This window comes from Planococcus citri, chromosome 3 (assembly GCF_950023065.1).
Source record: "Planococcus citri chromosome 3, ihPlaCitr1.1, whole genome shotgun sequence".
In the NCBI taxonomy this organism is placed as follows: Eukaryota; Metazoa; Arthropoda; class Insecta; order Hemiptera; family Pseudococcidae; genus Planococcus; species Planococcus citri.
This window is the reverse complement of record NC_088679.1, coordinates 58,338,189-58,350,763: the sequence shown is the minus strand read 5'-3', so window position 1 is coordinate 58,350,763 and position 12,575 is coordinate 58,338,189. Positions and strand designations below refer to the sequence as shown.

At 35.8% G+C, this 12,575-nt stretch overlaps 1 protein-coding gene across 2 annotated transcripts in view; it reads left to right on the top strand.

The window, feature by feature from the left end:
* Nucleotides 1–4,871: 4,871 nt before the first annotated feature.
* The window catches only part of LOC135841343 (dipeptidase 1-like), a 705,386-nt gene continuing 697,682 nt past the window's right edge, over nucleotides 4,872–12,575 (top strand). The window contains exon 1 of one of the 2 annotated variants that reach the window (XM_065358264.1): nucleotides 4,872–5,341. The gene's annotated coding sequence lies outside the window, so the exon portion shown is untranslated. The remainder of the gene's footprint in view (nucleotides 5,342–12,575) is intronic. The other variant, XM_065358262.1, reaches the window with a different exon arrangement.

The window sequence follows — 12,575 nt, the reverse complement described above, 5'->3', positions numbered from 1 at the left end:
TTTATTCATTATTACTGTACACAATTACACATCTATATGGTTTGTCGTAATAAGTATTATGCATGTGCAGTGGAGAAATTTTAATCATCAAATTTTAGCAGTGATCCCCCCCCCATCCAACCACCCCCCCTTGGCTAACAAGGGAACCCTCCCACATGATAATCTCCGATTTGAATGAAACTTGGACAGGTGGAAAGAGGACCTCAAAAAACCCCCATCCCTAAATTTTCAGCTGCTGAAGTTGATTTTTCTATTTTTGGCGAGCGTGTGAAGTTTTGTGTATTTTTTATACTTTTTCTCATGTTATGTGTCAAAAAATTCGATTTCTGATGATAATTCCAGATTTGACCGACGGTAGTACTTATCGATTAGGTATCAAGCAGAGACCCTTTGGCCAAAATTTCAGCTGCTGAAGTTCATGTGGTGGGGAGAAACGGCCATTTTTTGAATTCATTCATAACATGGGAAAAAACAGTAAAAAATCTTGTTTCCTGAACGGATGGCCGGATCCGGCCAATGATGGCATGAGTCGATTTAGTATTCGGCAGAGACTGTTTGACCAAAATTTGAGCCCTTGAAGTTCATTAGAAGAGCTTAATTGACTCATTTTTCAAATTTTTCAATGGCATTTAAAAACCAGCAATTGGGCAAAAAATTCGATTTCTGATGATAATTCCAGATCCGGCCGGCGGTAGTATTAGTCAATTAGGTATCAAGCATAGACCCTTTGACCAAAATTTCAGCTGCTGAAGTTCATGCAGTGGGGAGAAACGGCCATTTTTCGAATTTACAGAACAACTTTACCTGTGTACACAAAACTTCAAACGCTCGTCAAAAATCGAAAAATCAACTTCAGCAGCTGAAAATTGGGGGATGGGGGTTTTTTGAGGTCCTCTTTCCACCTGTCCAAGTTTCATTCAAATCGGAGATTATCATGTGGGAGGGTTCCCTTGTAAGACTCTGTTTTTTACTCAAAACTCTAGCTTTTATACCGTTCAAAAAAATTGCATTGCAGTTTAAAGTCATAAAATGTGGCGGATCCGCGTGATGTTTGTCTTTTGTTTACAAATGGATAAGGATCACTTTTAATCACTTTCAGCAAACTTTAAACTTGAAGAACTTTTGAATGGTGTAAGCTACTTACAGGTTCGGAAAAAAACCAATGCAGACTAAAATATACTAATTGAACAGAGAATGATGCCAAGCTCTACAATAATGTTAACCATGACTTGAATTATTTTCACGATTTTTATAATAAATTATAAAATGCAGGAAAATGACAAAATTCAGAAAGGTATAATACGATAATATGATCTTTACTTTTCAAAAAATAATTTGTAATATAACATGAGAAAATTAAACGTTGGTTTTTTAGCCATTAGCCTTATTTTTCAGAAAATAACTAGGTATGTACCTATAGGTATGTACTTACTTTCAAGGAGCTGCTTTGAAAAATCACCAATGTCAAAATTGAAAATTTACACAAAATTTGATGGGAAAGATGACGATGAAATCACTTTTTTCAAAAAAATACATTCCGCTTAATTTTTTTCAATTTTAAAAGAACTCATTTTTACTGGATTTGTCAAAATATTTTTTTCACATTTTCCGTTTTCCAACCATTAAATGGATTTGATGAACAACCTGCAACTAAATCAAATTTTCATCACCGAGATAGAAGTGCGTCGTTTTGTTAACCTTCTGCACAATTCGATTTTTCAACATTCGTGATGGTGATTTTCATAGACGATACGTTTATTGATATTTTTCAAACAAATTATCAAATTACAAAAATCATAAAAATCAATACCAAGGTTTTTCTCTATCTCTACCTTTAAAAAAAAGTTGATAATGAATCATTTTTTGAAGCATCGACTTATGGCGATTGTGGGTATAGCTGATGTGGGCCTATCATTGTTGAATCTAATGTGTGCTTATTTTCGATTTATTTTTTGTTTACGACGACCATCTGATAAATCTCAACTTTACATCAGCTTGCTTCAAATCGATGAATTGACTGTACATTGCATACCTATATTATGAACGAAATTTGGAGAATGGAATTGTATAGGTCGGTATTTTGCTGAATCAATTTGTTGACCAACATTTTATAATTAAATGACATGACGGTACCGTCGGTACCTTTCTTTGTAAATTCTCGAAGCAGGATGTTCTATCAGCTATCAGCTAATTTAAGGGATGTATAGGTTTCTCTATTTTTCAGGTCGATCGATTTTGAAAAACTGCGATCATTGATGAAATGCTTGTACCTATAGAATAAATACGTAACCGTTGAAATTTACATACATTATCACCACTACTAACGCCATCTCTATCAGTAATGAATAACGAGAATGCCGAATAGCTGTTTTCAGCATGAATCCAGGATGCAAGTGTATTAACTGTTGGTGTTGCCAACTCCCCAGATTAATCTTGGGATTGTAAGATTTTTCATGCATCCTCAAAACTGCTCCAAGATCTCGAGAAATTTCAAGAATTTTCGTTTTTTTTTTAAAGTACGAAAAACACATTAAATTTTGATTAAAAATAGAACTCAGGTAATTAAATTAGGTAGGTACCAAAAATTTTCAGAAAAATATTGAACTTAGTAAGATTACTGGTTTTTGGCATTTTAGCGAAGATTGCAAACAAAGGAGGAATTCAATAGGTACTATAAGAAATCACCTCAAATTCGTCGGAGTAAACTCGTCATTTTTTAATTCTTTCGCATTATTTTGCTCTAAATCGGCGAACATTGACTTTTTTAAAAATTCTTATTTGCTTTATTTTAAACGGAGGCTCGTTTAAACAAAAAAAATTATATCAAAAATTGTTCAGCATTTTGAATACCATGTTGGAACGCAGCGGTTTTCGAATATTAGTTCCTCTAATTTGAAAATAATAATAAATTGAAATCTGCGTTCAAAAATCTATTAATGTGATTTAAAAAAAAAAAAAAAAAAAAAACGAAAAAATTGAAGGATCTGTTACATTTAATTTAAATATGGGCCAACCTATTGAGCACACAGTCATGCTTGAAAAAAAGAGCACTAATGTAGGCCTATTGATGATGTTTGACGTTCATGATGTTCGGAAAAAATTGACACCCCCCCCTCCACCGGATTGCATGTGTAATTCATTTTTCAAGGGTCTGAAAAATTGGAGAAATTGGTTTGGAAAACCTGGAAAAGTCAAGGAAAATCATTTTCGTTTCCGAACATGTTTGGACACCCTGCGGTTTTTTTCTCATCATTTTTTATGTGATAAGCGCGAGAAAAATTCTATAAAAATTATCCGTCAAAGACGTCAAAGTTGAGTTTTAAATGTGGAAATTTGGTCATCCAGAAGTCATCAAAACGTGTGATCCTTCGAATTTTTCGATGCACGTACTCGTAGACACCCTGAACAAAAAATTTTGTTCGATTTTGTGTATATCTCCTACTACTTCAAAACTTTCTGTACTATATTTTGGGTATAAAGGTGCAAGATTATTCAAAATCACTGAAAAAATGATCCGAATCACGAATCACTGCATGAAAAAGTTTCTGTGTATGCGAAAAATAAACAGGAGTACAAATTTAAATTCTTCATCTATTGGATTTTTCATTTATAGAACTAAATGCAATTGCCAATTACTCCAAAAAGTACTCTCGTATAAGGCGTTTTTTTTTTTTTTTTTTTTTTTTTAATTTCAGTACCTCTCCTTACTTGCGTATTTTTTCCGCACACACATTTTGTTGGGCAATATCTTAAACACCTTTCCCCTTCCCATGATGTATCTTGGTATGGCAAACAACCATATGTGTGGAGTAGGTACTTCATTCCATCACTTGTTTAAGTTGCTTATGAACTGAAAACTTTTTCCAGCAATATACGCGCCATTGAAGCGTTGATTTGTAATTTTCTTTCAGCTTGCGCAATTTTTCGTCGAAAAATAAAGATGAAATTTCCACACTTTTTTCCACTTTGCCGTTAACTTGAATGCGAGTAACGAAGTTCGCGTATAGCAAAAACTTGAGAATTTGAGAATTAAGGCTGACACGTGTGTTAAAGTGAAACCATCGTCACTATACCTACGAACAATTTTTTTTTTTGGTGGAAAATTTTCAATTTTCATAAACCGGCGGCCATTTATAAAGGATAAAAATTTATTTTACGTAAGTTGCTTACGTCGACGGTCGTATATATTGCCTACGAGTGCCATGTATACTTTCCATTAGCACGTAAATTCTTAGAATAGAATTGGTTTGGCCGCCACGAAGCCATACCGATACAAAAGTTTTAAAACATTTATGACCATAGCGAACCAACCGCAGAAGAAAAAAAAGTTATTAGTAAAACCAACAACATGGTGAAATAGTTTTGTAAGAACTTTCAACAATTCCAGAGAAGAACTGAAAAAACTTTCATTTTACCCTCGCGTTCGGTTCGGTTCACTTCTGCTCCGGCCTGAATTTTGTGTACAGGACCCCGAAGAGTTACACACTTTGAATGATAGGCACGTGTACGATAATTTTGAAAATTTAACGCCTCCGACGACGGGATAGAAGTGCCGTTTATGTATAAATTTCACTTAAAACTTCATCGACGTGTATTCTCGCCCTTTACCATTGGGGGAAAAGAGCTGTGTTTTATTCGCAGGTTGAATTACGAATTAACGTGTTCGATTCGTCGATTCGATTGAAAAATAAAACACGACGATTACATAACCGAGAAGGAAGACCAAAACGAGTGTCGGTGAAGGTGGGTGATAGGAGCAGGCGAAAAATTGTCAAACGAAATAGTTACACGTAATTAAGAATTTCCACTGGATGCCACCCCTCTTGCGTTGGGGTCGAATAATTTTCCAGCGAGCGGGGTGAGTTTGAGTTCGTCGACGCTGAATCGCAACTTTTCTCGCTGTACAATCTGTTGTTAGCTCTACGAGTTTACTTCTCTCAAAACGCAGTCCTTTCGTGAAGTCTGTTCGTGACGGTTTCGTTTCGTTTTGAGCTCCGGTGGTTCGTTTCGTTCGTGTATTTTTCGTGTTCGTAGAATTTTTTTTTCTCGTGTATTTTAATGTGCAAACGATGCAACGAAACGTGTGTGATTTTTTTTTCTACAACGTGAACGAGGATTGTGAAAATTTACTGGGTCGTTGTGTAAGCTAGTATAGACTTTTTTCCTGTGTTAATTTAATTTTTTTTCGCGGAATTTATCGTAACGATATTCGTCGCGTAATTTTTTTTCGTAGAAAATTCGCATTTTTCGACGTTTTACTGCCACGAGGAATTTTATTCGCTAAGAAGCTACGATTTGCGGATTAATTTGCTTCAAGTTCATATGCGATGATTTTCATTAGGTATGTAATTTTTGTACTGTATTTTAGGATTTTAATTTTATACTAGATGCTCATCAAGTCTCGATATAAATCGGGAAAAGCTGTCGGTTTTAGATGAAATTCGTCCTGACTTCCAAAAACTCACCTGTATTCGCGTGTCGTCCAATTTAAAAAATTTTAAAATGAAAGAGCATCGCGGTATGGAATATGGGTGAAGTTGTCCTATCCTCGAGTTTTGAAATTCAGCCAGTGAACCTGTTTCCTATGGTTTGAAACTCCATAACGAAATTTTTAGATTGCTAGGTACCCTATCATCTTTTAGAAAGGATAGAATTGCAGCTATTTTTGTGCTGAATTTCTATCTTTGGCTGTTATCAGCAAATTTTTTTCACATTTTCCGGGATGTTCGACATTGACCACCGAATATTTAATCAAATTTTCGTTGAAAAAATTTGTAAAAAAAAATTTGAACGGATCTTGACGAAATGTGCATTTTTAGTTTTTCAATCGTATTTTCGTCATGTTCTTTTTCGAGGAGCTATTTTGGAGCGATTTATTGACTAGGTAGGTAAGTTGATGAGATGATGATAAAACTAGTAACAAATAATTTTTTCAGAATTCTTGTACAAATATGTACGAGTATTTGAGTTTTAAGCAACTTGAAAATGCAAAAATTTCAATTTGAAAAGAAAAAATATTGGTTATGTGTTTCTATATTTACCGACTAGTATGTAATCGATGTGTCAAGTAGGTATGTCTATGTACTATGTACCACTAAAAAGTTCAGCATGCATAATTATATTTTTCAGAATTTTTCAAAGTCTGAAAGACCTTCAGAAATTCAAAAACTGATTTTTTCACGATTTTTACTTCCTGAATGCCCGCATTTGGTCAATACTTATTTTTTTTCATAATATTTCATAGAAGAAGTTCAACTGTCAATTTTTTCTACTAATAATTTTAATTTAGAAAATGAAATAGTAGCATTTTGGGAACTCCTGAGTTCTCGTTCAAACGGTTCACTTTTTCAAAATTCATTTCTAAACCAATATCTACACAGGAGATGCACCATGAATTGCAATTTAGAGAAGTGAAAATTTTTTTTTCTTCTCGTGTTTTTTTTTAAATCTCCAATTTGGAAAATCGAAAAAAAACTCGAATGGTTTTCAATTTTTCGGAAATTGTAATGACACATGGTGTATTTCGAGTTGTTGATATTAGTGTAGACATGCATGGACTTTTATCCTCGAGGGTGACCCGAAAAGGCAGACATGGGTTGAAAAAAAATGATGCGATTCTACACATTTTCCAATGGGTCATTCCACCTCAATTCGACCAACGTTTTTGAGTCACGTCCTTAGATTTCGCTAAAATTTTTTTAGGTGTCTATAGCATTGTCTACCTACCCAATAAGTAAGAAATCCGCAATCAATTTGGTCCCAGCCCCTTCAGGGGGTGAGGGGGTGGGGGCTTCCATTATTTTCACATTGTATCGAGGTACTCAACTTCAGCAGCGCCAGCGCATTCCCCCAAAGCTGCGATACTTTGATCAAAACTGATTCCACAGTTCGAAAGGGCATCGCATTTTGAACTTTAGGTGTTTCGAAACTTCCAAAAGTTGAAAGTTGAACTTTCAAATTGGAAATTTATATTTCAAAATGGCGCTGTAAGTGGGAGGTACCATTTAAAATTCTGAAAAAATTTCCGTGGATGAACGAGATGGGATCTTTTAATGGAGGGGGAGCACCCCACCATCAAATTTGGGCAAAACTTTCGAAAAAAATTTTGGGGCATGTGATATATCGAATTGTATGTTTTCGGTGACGTTGAACACGAATATGACGTCAGGTTTTTGATCGGATGTCATACAGGGACCCCAGCACCTCCCCAAATGGGACAAAAGTTCAAAAAAATGTTTTGTTCGTGCAACACATGAAATAATACTTATATTTTTGGTGACGCTAAACACAAATATGACGTCATATTTTTGATCAGACCAAACAAAACAAATTTTTTGAACTTTTACCACCCGTTGAGGGAGGTTCTGGGGGCTATGGGTGAGGTCAATTTGAAAAACTAAGGCTATGTGTCTCACAAATTAAACCATTTTTCTGACGTTTACCCCATTTGGGGAGGTGCTGGGAGCCGTGGATGGAATCCAATAAAAAATCGGACGTCATATTTGTGTTTAGCGTCACCAAAATCATACAATTTGATATAACATTCTTCTTCTTGGTGCCGTTTCACCCCTCTGGGGGTATTGTGATTATGACGCAATGGCAGCCGTTTCTGTGACACGATACACCAGCTCCCTCCAACTGTCCCTATTTAGGGCGCTCTTAACGCAAGCTGGGAAGCTGCGTCCAATGGCTTTTCGAATGGAGTCTGTTCATCTTGTGGGGGGAGCGTCTGCACCCTCTTGTTCCCTCAATAACCTTGCCTTGGATGAACATTGAACACCAAACAGGGACTCCATGGCATCAGCCCTTGTGACATGCCCAAAGTATTTGAGGATTCTGCTGAGTACCACTGCCAACAATCTTTTCCGCCCCAGGATGGATACGTTGGTCCTTTTCTCCATCCATGGGATCCAAAGCATTCTCCTCCAGCACCACATCTCGAGCGCATCAATTTTTTTTCTGTCTCCCTCACGTGCTGTCTAAGTTTTTGAAGCGTAGAGAAACACTGAGAAAACCAGAGCATTTACCAGCCTTATGTTCAGAGTCTTGCTCACTGCTGTGTCTGCCCATATCTTCTTTAGAGGAGACATGGCGCTTCTTGTGATCTGCGCTCTGTGTCTTATCTCGGCTTCACTGCCTCCTTTGTTATCCACAATGGATCCCAGGTATACAAACTGGCTCACAACTTTGATTCCTTGGATTACCTGTATGTTAGACGAGTTGTTCTCAGGCCGGTTCACAATCATGATCTTCGTCTTTGCTTTATTTATTAGCAACCATATTTTGCGCTGACCTCTTCTAGGCATTTCAGAAAACTGGTCATGAGGGTGGTGTCGTCAGCATAGCAAAGGTTTGACATTTGTACACCTCCAATTTATACTCCTCCTTGGGTGCTTTCTGATGCGATTAGCTGCAACGTTTCACGAATTATATATTCTCCATATGCCCCAGATTGTTTTTGTTGAAAGTTTTGCCCAAATTTGGAGGAGTGGAGGAGGGGGTGTTCTCCTCCATTGAAAGATCCAAAAGCATCAAAAGGTACATCCATGGAAATTTTTTCAGAATTTTAAATGGTAGCTCACACTAACAGCGCCATTTTGAAGTTTAAACTTTCGACTTTAGAAAATTTCTAAATATGTGGTAAAAAAGTTCAAAATGCAATGCCCTTTTGAACTGTGAAATCAGTTTTGATCAAAGTATTATGATAGCTTTGGAGGCATGTGCTGCTGAAGTTAGGTACCTCTATACAATGTGAAAATGATTGAAGCCCCCCCAACCGTCCACCTGAGGGTGTCAGGACCAAACTGATTGCAGGTTCCTTACTTATTGGGTAGGGTAGGCATTGTAAAAAAAATTTGAGCAAAATTCGAAAGAAATGACTTTCAAAATTGCATTTTTTTTTTTGGTCGAATTGACACGGAATGACCCTAATGTAATTACAATTGCGAAACATTACCGATGCTTTCAATTGAGCAACGCCATTTCTTTTTCAACTGATTTCTTAATCCCTTCGGATTTATTTTTGAGCCAAGCTTTGATACATTTTCTGATATCTGCTTCTTTAAAAGTACGATAAAACTTAAAAATACTAGCTGAAAAAAAACACAAATTCGTTTGAAGTTGATTGAGAAAAAAATGGGGAAAAATCACCAAGAATTATTGATTTAATTTACATAAATATAAGTAGGTATGTGAGGGCGTAAAGAAAAGGTACTTTATGGCCAAAAAAAAATTTTGCCTCCACTCGATTTTTGAAGAGTCCCTATGAAAATTGGGCGAAGGAAAAAAAATTTAGGTAATTTATTGGCCATAAGGTACCTTTCCGTATCCGCCCTCACATTTGAAAGGGGAGGGGGTGAAATATCACTTTGACCTATTTGTTCAGAAAAACAGTCAAACTTTTATTGCTCACACCTTCTACCTATTACTTTCAAAGATACCCGATTTCCTATGGCGAATTTCCCTTACTGTCCTTCATAATTGAAGTGAGATGCTATGGAAGCGTGATAGAATCACATAGGGAACTATAATACTACATCAATTCTTGCACACCCTGTATTTTTATACCTAAAGGTACAGCTCATTGAAAGGTATTATCCTGTAGGTAGTATAGGTACATGGTTAAAACATTCTCACCGGTACATCGAAGTGGTAATTTTCAATTTTCATAAAACTGAAAACCTGGCTCGGCTTTTGAATTGTGCGAATCACGTCGATGCGATGTTGTATTATTTATCTTGCATTATGTATGAGTATTTGAAAGGAAACACATGTAAGGTTTATTTAGATAATGAGAGCTTATCAAAACGTATGCCTTGTGGCAGGCAAAACCCGAATCTGTTAGCTAATGTCACTAGCTATGCTAAAACATGTACGTCTACGTACTCAACATTGTACCGAAATAGCCACGTATACCTATTATATTAATTTTGCAGGTACGAATATTGCTTGATTAATCGAGCCCTTATTGCATGTACATATTAAAGCGTTGTTGTTGGTAAATCCATATCGAGTCGAAACATGCACTTCGCATTGAATTTTTCCTAGTACTGTTCGTAATCGTGTGTAGATATAATTATCTCGATTGCTCGATAACCAATCACAGACAAAGGTTCAAGCTTTGTATCGAATTAAACTTGCAGAAACGAGTCGATTTTGCAGTTATTTTTCCTTATTCGTAGACACATAAGTAGCTAGTCATAAGCAGTTGGTAAGTAAAGTATGACTATATTGAAGCAAAAACTACTTTTTTTTTTTTTTTTTTTTTTTTTATTTGAACTGAATACTTATAGGTTCTCCAAAAAAAATCCAAATCGGTCATTTCTATAAACGTTACTTGATCTCAACTTTCCATTCCAAGATCGCAAGTCGAATGAGAGGAATGATGAAAAAAAAACAGCTGTATCGGTATATCTATAGACTGCAAAAAATTTCTAAATTTCCACCCAGAATGAGAAAAATGAACGAAAATATGTCTGAAACATGCTACAAAAATTCATCTCTCGAAGGAGCTGAACTAGAAGACATTTAGCTGGCACAAAATGAAATTTTTCGAATGGTTGAAATACGTCACATTTCACCGTTCGATTAAAAAAATGAAAAAATATCATTTTACGTAATCTAGTGCACTCGAAAGAATTTATGTGCCGCACAATTTCTCGAAAGTTTTCAGTCTTATGATTTGTTGCATCATTTTATACGATTTATCCCATCCACCAAACCGGATAAAAATTTTCAACGCTTTCAAGACCAAAAAAAAAAACGCCCACTTCTTGAGAGTAAATTTCTGGGCCAAAAATTTTTACCCCTGAAATATACCGATGGCAATTCAATTCATTTAAAAAATTGATTCATTTTTCCTTCAACGGTTTTAAAATTTTATTACTTCTCCTCTTATCGTGAAAGCTTAGTTTTATACTAAAAAGTGTTATTTATAACCTTGTAAAATTTTGTTGCCTTTATCTAACGCGTCTCTGTGCGTGATGTTCTCTTTAACCGTATCTCTTTTATGGAATTTTTCAACAAATTTACGCGTTTTCGTGTTACTTCCTTCCTTTCGCTTGCACTTTCGTTATTGAATAATCATTGGCGAATAACGTTTTGTTGGATAGGTTAAGACGTATTTACTTACTTGTACAACGAATTGCATCGATCGTTGAATTTTTTTCGTTTGTTCGAAGCTTCAAATTCATCTGAAGACTTGAAGAGTGAATAGATCTGCATACCTACCTAACTCATTTTTGCACATTTTTTTATAAGTGAAAGATTCGGTTTTAAAAAACGCAACTAATAGAGACCTAGCCGAAGAGAATTGTTTTTTTAACCGACTTTTTTTTCTTTAATAAAATTCCAAATTCACTCGATCACTCGAGTTACAAGTCAGTTTACCGAAATATCACGATAAACGTAAAATTTCGATGAGTTTCAGTCCAATCGGTTCATTAATGGCAATAACCATTCCTTTCCTCGCTCCCCTTGACATCTCTAAATGGCAGAATATTTCAACAGCCAGGCGAATTTTCAATTAAATAAAATATTACATCTTGTTCTATACGAGTACGACGAAAAGACGAAGTTAGACTTGGAGGTTCCTTTGGGAATGACAGCGTGAACTTCAGTCATCTGTACCTACGTTAGCTCGTATTCGTTCGAGCTCGTCGAGTTTCAGCAAACTTTAAAACACCGAACGGCGTTTAAGCAATTTCCAGCGTTATTTTTGAATCATCATCCGTTTTACGTTAATTGTTGGCCGGAGATTTGCCAACTGTACGGTGATTTAAATCTTGGAAAACTAATCGTTAACCGATGACGAGAACGACGAGATTGAAATTGTACCAAATACACAATCGACGAATTTAGCCTCGTAAAGTTTTGGCTTTACAAAATGTTCACGTTGCTTGGGAGTTTTTTTTTTTTTTTTTTTATTCTGCGGAGTGTTGTACTTTGTATGGTACGTGAAATTTTAAAAGTAGGTCTTTCCTTTCGTTCTTTTCATTCTCTGTTCTTCAAAGCTCATAATTCGTTGAAGTGCAATTTAAAAAAGGAAGGAATATTTTTACATGAATTAGATAGAGACTAGGTATGCAATTGCATCGTCGGATTTACATTGGCGCGACGACCAAGAACGAGGAAAAAGTCTGCAAGAAGAAAAAAAAACCAACGAATATAGAATATACACATGCAAAATAAACATGAAAATGTATGAAGAGGAAAACTCGTCTTCGTTCTTGACCTAAAGCTACGCTCGTTTGAATAAAATTCGTAGAATGTTTCGAGTTAACTGAACTCGACTCGACGAGACGCGCCGCGGCCTTTCGTTATTTCTCCCTATCTTTTTTCCGCACTATCGGAAAATTTTGCATTTTATTTGACAAATTTTTCGCTCCGGTGCGTTCGATTATTTTTTATAGGTTGGATTTGTGATCCGATTCGAGATTGGATAGGCAGGTATACGGAAATATGTATGTAACAGATGAAGTTCTTAGTTCACGGATTTATTTCGATACATTGTATAGTAGCCTACTTACGCTCGCCACTTTTTCGAATGCGTAGGCGAGGGAAGTACTTCAGTCTTT